This window comes from Entelurus aequoreus, linkage group LG09 (assembly GCF_033978785.1).
Source record: "Entelurus aequoreus isolate RoL-2023_Sb linkage group LG09, RoL_Eaeq_v1.1, whole genome shotgun sequence".
Lineage (NCBI taxonomy): Eukaryota > Metazoa > Chordata > Actinopteri > Syngnathiformes > Syngnathidae > Entelurus > Entelurus aequoreus.
The window spans coordinates 1,916,175-1,928,612 of NC_084739.1; the positions used below are offsets into that span (position 1 = coordinate 1,916,175).

Genomic DNA, 12,438 nt, shown 5'->3' on the forward strand with positions numbered 1-12,438 from the left:
CAAGGCGCTAACCAGCAGCCATCAGAGGCAAAGGGCGAAGTGTCTTGCCCAAGGACACAACGGACATGACTAGGAAGGTAGAAGGTGGGAATTGAACCCCAGTAACCAGCAACACTCTGATTGCTGGCACAGCCACTCTACCAACTTCGCCACGCCGTCCTATATATATATATATATACATATAATAATAAAGTGTAATTTGTAAATAAAGTGCATGCAAAATTTATGTACAGTATAATAAAGTGTAATGTGTAAATAAAGAGTATGCAAAATGTATGTACAGTACAATAAAGTGTAATTTGTAAATAAAGAGTATGCAAAATGTATGTGCAGTATAATAAAGTGTAATTTGTAAATAAATTGTATGCACAATTTATGTACAGTATAATAAAGTGTAATGTGTAAATAAAGAGTATGCAAAATGTATGTGCAGTATAATAAAGTGTAATTTGTAAATAAAGAGAATGCAAAACGTATGTACAGTATAATAAAGTGTATGCAAAATGTATGTACAGTATAATAAAGTGTAATTTGTAAATAAAGAGTATGCAAAATGTATGTGCAATATAATAAAGTGTAATTTGTATATAAAGTGTATGCAAAATTTATGTACAGTATAATAAAGTGTATGCAAAATGTATGTACAGTATAATAAAGTGTAATTTGTAAATAAAGAGAATGCAAAACGTATGTACAGTATAATAAAGTGTATGCACAATGTATGTACAGTATAATAAAGTGTAATTTGTAAATAAAGAGTATGCAACATGTATGTGCAATATAATAAAGTGTAATTTGTAAATAAAGTGTATGCAAAATGTATGTACAGTATAATAAAGTGTATTCAAAATGTATGTACAGTATAATAAAGTGTAATTTGTAAATAAAGAGAATGCAAAATGTATGTACAGTATAATAAAGTGTATGCAAAATGTATGTACAGTATAATAAAGTGTAATGTGTAAATAAAGAGTACGCAAAATGTATGTACAGTATAGCAAAGTGTATGCAAAATGTATGTACAGTATAATAAAGTGTAATGTGTAAATAAAGTGTATGCAAAATGTATGTACAGTATAATAATGTTTAATGTGTAAATAAAGCGTAAGCAAAAAGTATGCACAGTATAATAAAGTGTGATGTATCATGTTGTATGCATGCATGTGTGATGCATCATGTTGCGTGCACGCACGTGTGATGCATCATGTTGTATGCATGCACGTGTGATGCATCATGTTGCATGCACGCACGTGTGATGCATCATGTTGTATGCACGCACGTGTGATGCATCATGTTGCATGCACGCACGTGTGATGCATCATGTTGCATGCACGCACGTGTGATGCATCATGTTGCATGCACGCACGTGTGATGCATCATGTTGCATGCACGCACGTGTGATGCATCATGTTGTATGCACGCACGTGTGATGCATCATGTTGTATGCATGCACGTGTGATGCATCATGTTGCATGCACGCACGTGTGATGCATCATGTTGCATGCACGCACGTGTGATGCATCATGTTGTATGCACGCACGTGTGATGCATCATGTTGCATGCACGCACGTGTGATGCATCATGTTGCATGCACGCACGTGTGATGCATCATGTTGTATGCATGCACGTGTGATGCATCATGTTGTATGCATGCTAGTGTGATGCATCATGTTGTATGCATGCACGTGTGATGCATCATGTTGTATGCATGCACGTGTGATGCATCATGTTGTATGCACGCACATGTGATGCATCATGTTGTATGCACGCACGTGTGATGCATCATATTGTATGCATGCACGTGTGATGCATCATGTTGTATGCATGCTAGTGTGATGCATCATGTTGTATGCATGCACGTGTGATGCATCACATGTGCGTGCATGCAACATGATGCATCATGTTGCATGCACGCACGTGTGATGCATCATGTTGTATGCATGCACGTGTGATGCATCATGTTGTATGCATGCTAGTGTGATGCATCATGTTGTATGCATGCACGTGTGATGCATCATGTTGTATGCATGCACGTGTGATGCATCATGTTGTATGCACGCACATGTGATGCATCATGTTGTATGCACGCACGTGTGATGCATCATATTGTATGCATGCACGTGTGATGCATCATGTTGTATGCATGCTAGTGTGATGCATCATGTTGTATGCATGCACGTGTGATGCATCACATGTGCGTGCATGCAACATGATGCATCATGTTGCATGCACGCACGTGTGATGCATCATGTTGTATGCATGCACGTGTGATGCATCATGTTGTATGCATGCTAGTGTGATGCATCATGTTGTATGCATGCACGTGTGATGCATCATGTTGTATGCATGCACGTGTGATGCATCATGTTGTATGCACGCACATGTGATGCATCATGTTGTATGCACGCACGTGTGATGCATCATATTGTATGCATGCACGTGTGATGCATCATGTTGTATGCATGCTAGTGTGATGCATCATGTTGTATGCACGCACGTGTGATGCATCATGTTGTATGCACGCACGTGTGATGCATCATGTTGCATGCACGCACGTGTGATGTATCATGTTGTATGCATGCATGTGTGATGTATCATGTTGTATGCACGCACGTGTAATGTATCATGTTGTATGCACGCACGTGTGATGCATCATGTTGCGTGCATGCATGTTCCAAATAAAGTCCAACTAATATGTATAGATAGAAGATCAAATCCGTATTGCACGCCTTGAACAAATGAAAACATCCCAGTAATGGCGTAAGTGCGCTGTAAAGTCTGAGAGAATATCCCACGTTTATCCTTCCAGTAAAAAGAGACACTTTTCCAAAGTCAGCTGGTGCGTTTTAAACCCGCACGGCGGTGAGAAAAATAAAAAGAAGGTTACAATGTAAGAGTCGGGCGGAGAGATTTGGCCAGCAATTAGAGCGGGACGTGCGAGGAGAGCGCGGGTGACAGTGAGGGGAATGGAAGCGGTGTTGTTGCACGGGGGATGTAAATGGGAAGAGGCAGCGTGGTTAAGGAGACACCTACCCTTGCAGGGCCTTCTCTCCGAACCAGTCTCCTTTCCCCAGGCTGCGCAGGTAGACCGGCTCGCCGTTGGGGGGGTCCTCCCTGGTCACGTTAACCTGGCGAGACGGGAGAGCGTTACAGGGAAACCTCAAAAAAGACGCCGGTTTACGGTTTTGACAAGGTCGGCGTGTTGTGGCGCGTTCAGGAGCGCCGCCGAGGAGCGAGGATGGCGAGAGCTGACAATAATAATAATAATGATAATAATTAGCCGGCCGATATTATCGGACCATAAATGCGTTAAAATGTAATATCGGAAATTATCGGTATCGTTTTTTTTATTATCTGTATCGGGTTTTTTTTTTTTTTTTATTAAATCAACATAAAAAACACAAGATACACTTACAATTAGTGCACCAACCCAAAAAACCTCCCTCCCCCATTTCTTAATATTCAATATTCTGGTTCCTACATTATATATCAATATATATCAATACAGTCTGCAAGGGATACAGTCCGTAAGCACACATGATTGTGCGTGCTGCTGCTCCACTAATAGTACTAACCTTTAACAGTTAATTTTACTCATTTTCATTCATTACTAGTTTCTATGTAACTGTTTTTATATTGTTTTACTTTCTTTTTTATTCGAGAAAATGTTTTTAATTTAGTTATCTTATTTTTTTTTTAAATTTTTTAAAGTACCTTATCTTCACCATACCTGGTTGTCCAAATTAGGCATAATAATGTGTTGATTCCACGACTGTATATATCGGTTGATATCGGTATCGGTTGATATCGGTATCAGTAATTAAAGAGTTGGACAATATCGGAATGTCGGATATCGGCAAAAAGCCATTATCGGACATCCCTAATAATAATAATAGATTTTATTTGTATAAAGCACTTTACATTGAGTAAACAACCTCAAAGTGATACGGTGTATTAAAAAAAATAAAAATAAAAAGATAATAAAAAATAAATAAAAATAAAAACCAGAACAGCCAAATAGCTAAAACTAGTATGCATATATCAACAAAAAAAAGGCTTTTTTAAAAAGAAAGGTTTTTAAGCCTTTTTTAAAAGCATCCACAGTCTGTGGTGCCCTCAGGTGGTCAGGGAGAGCGTTCCACAGACTGGGAGCGGCGGAGCAGAAAGCCCGGTCTCCCGTTGTTTGTAGCTTTGTCCTCGGAGGTTGGAGGAGGTTAGCCTGTCCGGAGCGGAGGTGTCGTGTGGAGGATTTGGGGGTGAGCAGTTCTTTGAGGTAGAGGGGAGGCATTTCCATGGAGGCACTGGTGGGTTAGTAGGGAGACTTTGAATACAATCCTGAATAGAACAGGAAGCCAGTGAAGGGATTTAAGAGTTGATATGGTCATATTTCCGCACTCTCATCAGGATCCTAGCAGCACTATTGACATTTGGCGAGGACCTGATGTGACCTTCCACCCCAGTCCTGATAAAGCGATTTATTACAAAGCTCATCCATTTAAATGAGAAGGGGTTAGTTTAGTTTTATTACATAACTTCCCCAGAATCTTCTTATTCCCAATAACTTCTTGTGATTTTCAGTTAATAGTTCATTTCTTTAGGGCCAAGTTATGTGATAAACAGGAGGGAAATGTTAGAATAATTATGTATTATATTATCATCATAACTTTATGCTTAAGGGCCGTTGATATAAATTATTGTCAATTGTGCTGAAGTGGTGTTTTTGTATCTGTGCTAGCTGGCAATCCAAAAGATTGGTAGTTGTCTTTATCGGTGTTGTGTCCAGACTCGGCCTGCTTGCGGCCAAGGCCGAACACCGCCGTGACACAGACAGAGCAGAGACAAGGCGATATGACCTGCGTCAACTCATTTTCATTTATTCTATAATCATATATTGTGTCTAACTGGAGTTGTGGAGATTACCCCCCTTCCCTCAGCGACAGCTTCAGTGATGTAACAGGGACCTTCCTATTAAATAAATGCCAAAATTAATTTAAAAAATTAAATAAATATGTTTATAGAGACATACTGTAATAACTTGAAGTAAATTAATAAATAAGAAATAATAATAATTAACTAAAAACAGTGTTTTTCTCACAATGTGTCACTTTTTTCTTATAAAATTGCGAACAATTTCTCTTTTTTTTTTTTGTTTCTGTAATATTGCAACATTCTCTCGTAAAATGATTACTTTTTAATGTAAAATTATTACTTTTTAATGCAAAATGGGGACATTTGTCATACAAAATTCTGACTTTTATCACAATACTTCCAATTTTTCTGTTCAAATAGTGACACTTTTTGTGTAAAATGATGACTTTTGTCACAAGTGAAATCCCGATTATTTTAATATCACCGACATTTTCAAATTTCCTTATAAAATTGTGACTTTTGTCGAGTAAAATGACGACTCTTTTCATAAAATTGCCAATTTTCTTGTAAAACTGCGACTGCTAGTGAGTAAAATTCCAACTTTTATCACGATATTGCACAAATGTTCCGTTTTTCTCGTAACATTTTGACTCGCGTTGAGTAAAATGACAACTTTTATTATAATACTGCCAAAATTCCAAGTTTTTCTTGTGAAATTGTGTCCTTTTTCTTGTGAAATTCCAACTCATTTTTCACAACAAGATTTTTTATACTTGCATAGTATGTATATATTATTAATGTTGTAAATATAAATCTTTATATGTCTAGAAAGGCTGGTCCTAAAGAGGGAGGCATTTTTCAGAGGTCTCAAGAAGGTAAGAAATACAAGAATGTGTGTGTGTGTGTGTATGTGTGTGTGTGTGTGTGTGTGTGTGTGTGTGTGTGTGTGTGTGTGTGTGTGTGTGTGTGTGTGTTTGTTCTTGTATTTCTACCCTTCTTGAGACACCAACAAGTAAAAGTAGCTTCCATATGAGGAGGTGTGAACAAGTGATGATATAAATCATGGTCCCAATAACATTGCATCTAATAGACAATGTCTCATTTGCACCCCCTGGTGGTGACATCTATCAAAATGAGGGTGGTCCCAAAAAGGAGGGGTTTTTCAAATTGACTGTGTGTCGCTTTTAAAAGTGCTCCCCCTCTGGTCAACATATGAAATAACAAGTGTGTGTAAGAAATTGAAATGCACACCCTTTGGCCAAAATTAATTAAAAAAATAAAATAAATATGTATATAGAGACGTACTGTAATAACTTGAATTAAATAACAAAATAAAAACAATTTAAATAAAATAATGAACTAAAAGCAGTCTTTTTCTCACAATATGTCGACTTTTTTTTTATAAAATTGGGAACAATTTCTCATATTCTTTCTGTTTCTGTAATATTGCAACATTCTCTCGTAAAATGATTACTTTTTAATGTAAAATTATTACTTTTTAATGCAAAATGGGGACATGTGTCATACAAAATTCTGACTTTTATCACAATACTGCCAATTTTTCTGTTCAAATAGTGACACTTTTTGTGTAAAATGATGACTTTTGTCACAAGTGAAATTCCGATTATTATAATATCACCAACATTTTCAAATTTCCTTATAAAATTGTGACTTTTGTCGAGTAAAATGACGACTCTTTTCATAAAATTGCCAATTTTCTTGTAAAACTGCGACTGCTATTGAGTAAAATTCCAACTTTTATCACGATATTGCACAAATGTTCCGTTTTTCTCGCAACATTTTGACTCGCGTTGAGTAAAATGACAACTTTTATTACAACACTGCCAAAATTCCAAGTTTTTCTTGTGAAATTCCAACTCATTTTTCACAACAAGCCTTTTTATATTTACATAGTATATATATATATTATTAATGTTGTAAATACACATCTTTATATGTCTAGAAAGGCTGGTCCTAAAGAGGGAGGCATTTTTCGGGGGTCTCAAGAAGGTAAGAAATACAAGAATGTGTGTGTGTGTGTGTGTGTGCGCGTGTGTATTCTTGTATTTTTACCTTTCTTGAGTCATCAACAAGGAAAAGTAGCTTCCATATGAGGAGATGTGAACAAGTGATGATATAAATCATGGTCCCAATAACATTGCATCTAATAGACAATGTCTCATTTGCACCCCCTGGTGGTGAAATCTATCAAAATGAGGGTGGTCCCAAAAAAGAGGGATTTTTCAAATTGACTGTGTGTCGCTTTTAAAAGTGCTCCCCCTCTGGTCAACATATGAAAAAACAAGTGTGTGTAAGAAATTTAAATGCGACTTCCTTTGGCCAAAATTAATTTAAAAAAAAAACATATATATATATATATATATATATATATATATATATATATATATATATATATATATATATATATATATATATATATATATATATATATACATATAGAGACATACTGTAATAACTTAAAGTAAATAAATAAAAAAATAAATAAAAAATAATAATATTTAACTAAAAGCAGTGTTTTTCTCACAATGTGTCATTTTTTTCTTATAAAATTTGGAATAATTTCTCATATTCTTTGTGTTTGTGTAATATTGCAATATTCTCTCGTAAAATTATTACTTTTTAATGCAAAATGGGGACATTTGTCATACAAAATTCTGACTTTTATCACAATACAGCAACATTTTTTTGTTAAAATAGTGACACTTTTTGAGTAAAAATGATGACTTTTCGCTCAAGTGAAATTCCGATTATTATAATATCACCAAAATTTTCAAATTTCCTTATAAAATTGTGACTTTTGTCGAGTAAAATGACGACTCTTTTCATAAAATTGCCAATTTTCTTGTAAAACTGCGACTGCTATTGAGTAAAATCCCAACTTTTATCACGATATTGCACAAATGTTCCGTTTTTCTCGTAACATTTTGACTCGCGTTGAGTAAAATGACGACTTTTATTGCAACACTGCCAAAATTCCAAGTTTTTCTTGTGAAATTGTGTCCTTTTTCTTGTGAAATTCCAACTCATTTTTCACAACAAGCTTTTGTATATTTGCATAGTATGTATATATTATTAATGTTGTAAATACACATCTTTATATATCTAGAAAGGCTGGTCCTAAAGAGGGAGGCATTTTTCGGGGGTCTCAAGAAGGTGAGAAATACAAGAATGTGTGTGTGTGTGTGTTCTTGTATTCCTACCCTTCCTGAGACAACAACAAGGAAAAGTAGCTTCCATATGAGGAGGTGTGAACAAGTGATGATATAAATCATGGTCCCAATAACATTGCATCTAATAGACAATGTCTCATTTGCACCCCCTGGTGGTGAAATCTATCAAAATGAGGGTGGTCCCAAAAAGGAGGGATTTTTCAAATTGACTGTGTGTCGCTTTTAAAAGTGCTCCCCCTCTGGTCAACATATGAAATAACAAGTGTGTGTAAAAATGTGAAGTGCACCCCCTCTGGTCAACATATGAAATAACAAATGTGTGTAAGAAATTGAAATGCACACCCTTTGGCCAAAATTAATTTAAAAAATAAAATAAATATGTATATAGAGACATACTGTAATAACTTGAAGTAAATGAATAAATAAGAAATAATAATAATGAACTAAAATCAGTCTTTTTCTCACAATGTGTCACTTTTTTCTCATAAAATTGGGAACAATTTCTCATATTCTTTCTGTTTCTGTAATATTGCAACATTCTCTCGTAAAATTATTACTTTTTAATGTAAATGTATTACTTTTTAATGCAAAATGGGGACATTTGTCGTACAAAATTCTGACTTTTATCACAATACTGCCAATTTTTCTGTTCAAATAGTGACACTTTATGAGTAAAATGATGACTTTTGTCACAATTTTGCTCAAGTGAAATTCTGATTATTATAATATCACCAAAATTTTCAAATTTTTTTCTAAAATTGTGACTTTTGTCGAGTGAAATGACGACTCTTTTCATAAAATTGCCAATTTTCTTGTAAAACGGCGACTGCTATTGATTAAAATTCCAACTTTTATCACGATATTGCACAAGTGTTCCGTTTTTCTCGTAACATTTTGACTCGCGTTGAGTAAAATGACAACTTTTATTATAACACTGCCAATATTCCAAGTTTTTCTTGTGAAATTCCAACTATTTTTTCACAACAAGCTTTTATATATATATATGCATAGTTTGTATATATTATCAATGTTGTAAATACAAATCTTTATATATCTAGAAAGGCTGGTCCTAAAGAGGGAGGCATTTTCGGGGGTCTCAAGAAGGAAAACAATTCAAAAATGTGTGTGTGTGTGTGTGTGTGTGTGTGTGTGTGTGTGTGTGTGTGTGTGTGTGTGTGTGTGTGTGTGTGTGTGTGTGTGTGTGTGTGTGTGTGTGTGTGTGTGTGTGTTAGTGTGTGTGTGTGTGTGTGTGTTAGTGTGTGTGTGTGTGTGTGTGTCTCACACTCCCATATCTCCTCTTGCAAATGTTGTTTTTTGTCTCTGGGAGAGTGTTTGTTAATTTTATTGTTACTGACAAGAACACAATGACGAAGAGGAGTAAAGGATGAAGGAGCGCAGCGGCCGTCAAGTTGCAAACAATGCGCGACAACAACGCCGAGCGCGGCTGGCGCGGCACCACAAGCCCGGATGACAGCGCAGGCGGACATTTCCCTTCCCCCAAGCTGCTCTCTCCTCACCTTTCCTTTGCTGATGATGAAGAAGGTGTCCCCCCTGGCCCCCTGTCTGATGATGTACTCGCCATCCTCGTAGTGGGTCTGAGGAGACAAGAGGACAGACGTTCAGGGGACGGCTTGCACTTCTACCTCCCGTCCCGGTGGACCGTGAATCATGTTCACGTCACCATGAAAGGTTGTGCATCGTGCATATACTTGTATTTCTTTACAGTGTGCAATGCTGGGAAATGCTTGATCAAAACAGAATAATAGTAGGCATGCAAAAAACTAACCGTCTGGAATTTAAGTTGAGGTGGAGTGGTAATACATTTTTGGGGCAATAGTTCATTAAATGATGCAAACACGTTTGTTACTGGATATGTTTTAATACGCTTCTGCTTTTGTGTTAATAATATGCAACTATAATTATATCATACTTGTTTATGTCGACACATATAAGTTAGTTAAAGTGAAATTACCCTCTGAATCCCCTTGTTCCACCCCCTGGGAGGTGAGGGGAGCAGTGAGCAGCAGCGGTGGCCGCGTCCGGGAATCATTTTTGGTGATTTAACCCCCAATTCCAACCCTTGATGCTGAGTGCCCAACAGGGATTATCTGCAATAGTGTTAAATTAAGGACAATTATTACGTATGTCTATCTTGTGTGCTAAGCTGTTGCGTAGCTGCTAGTTGCTAGCACAGGGGTGTCCAAAGTGCGTGTTTATTTTGGCCCGAGTTTTGTGAGGGATCCAACTTTACCTCAAATATCCGACTGTTTAATTGTTGCCTTGTGGACAACATGAGTCATTCAGGTTATAAAAAATTTACATTGCACAGCATTTTGATATATGACCCAATCCCAGACAACTTTTCCCACTCACGGCGTGAATAGACTAACACACAAAGTCCACACACGTGGTCACGCGTGACACAACCTTCTCACTGAAATTTGTGGATGTTGTGAGAAGAAAAAAAAACGGCCAAGAAAACAAAACATAAATCAAAATGACACCCATTTAAATTCCCTGCGATGCATGATGGGAAAAATGCAAAACACTCTAAACACTTTTCCATGTTTGGTGCATTTTAGCTGCTTGGTATTTCTGATTGATTACAAAACTTTAAGGAGGTCGTCAGGGAAGCAAACAATCGTAATATCCAATTTTATATAAATATATATACACTGTGTATATATATATATATATATATATATATATATATATATATATATATATATATATATATGTATATATATATATATATATATATATATATATATATATATATATATATATATATATATATATATACACACGTATGTATACACATATGTCTCCCCAATAAATGTGCATATATATATATATATATATATATATATATATATATATATATATATATATATATATATATATATATATATATATATATATATATATATATATATATATATATATATATATATATATATATATATATATATATATATATATATATATATATATATATATATATATATATATATATATATATATGTATATATATATATATATATGTATATATATATATATATATATATTTATGTATGTATATATATATATATATATATATATATATATATATATATATATATATATATATATATATATATATATATATACACATATATACAAACATATATATATATATATACATATATACATACACATATACATAAATACACATATACATATATATATGTATCTACATATATATACATATATATATATATATATATATATATATATATATATATATATATATGTATATATATAAACACATATATACATATACATATATATATATATATATATATATATATATATATATATATATATATATATATATATACATATATATATATGTATATATATATATATATATAAACACATATATACATATACATACATATACATATATACGTATATGTGTATATATACATACACGCACAGACATATTTATATATACATATATACATATATATGTATACATATATATGTATATATAAATATACCACATATATGTACACAACATTATATATATATATATATATATATATATATATATATATATATATATATACACGTATGTATACATATATGTCTCCCCAATAAATGTGCATATATATATATATATATATATATATATATATATATATATATATATATATATATATATATATATATATATATATATATATATATATATATATATATATATATATATATATATATATATATATGTATATATATATATATATATATATATATGTATATACATATATACAAACATATATATATATATATATATATATATATATATATATATATATATATATATATATATATATATATATATATATATATATATATATATATATATATATATACAGAGATGAAATAGTCTTGTGATTTTTTCCCACACATACATATTACGCTCTACCACGGTATCGAGCACTATTTTTTGGATAATCTAATTAAGACATATATATATATACATATATACACATATACATATATATATATATGTATCTACATATATAAATATATATATATATATATATATATATATATATATATATATATATATATATATATATATATATATATATATATATATATATATATATATATATATATATATATATATATATATATGTATATATATATACACACATATATACATATACATATATACATATATGTGTATATATACATACACGCACAGATATATTTATATATTATATTATATTTGGGGCGGCATGGCGTAGTGGGTAGAGCGGCCGTGCCAGAAACCTGAGGGTTGCAGGTTCGCTCCCCGCCTCTTACCATCCAAAAATCGCTGCCGTTG

The 12,438-nt window shown here is 33.1% G+C and overlaps 1 protein-coding gene across 3 annotated transcripts in view; it reads right to left on the reverse strand.

The window, feature by feature from the left end:
• The window catches only part of LOC133657056 (cGMP-dependent protein kinase 1), a 634,377-nt gene that overhangs the window by 204,394 nt on the left and 417,545 nt on the right, over positions 1–12,438 (reverse strand). Inside the window, exons 2-3 of one of the 3 annotated variants that reach the window (XM_062057948.1) lie at positions 9,578–9,655; positions 3,034–3,128 (exon numbers count right to left, since the gene is read on the reverse strand). The exons of the other annotated variants lie outside the window; for them this stretch is intronic. The gene's annotated coding sequence lies outside the window, so the exon portion shown is untranslated. The remainder of the gene's footprint in view (positions 1–3,033; positions 3,129–9,577; positions 9,656–12,438) is intronic. 3 annotated transcript variants of the gene reach the window in all.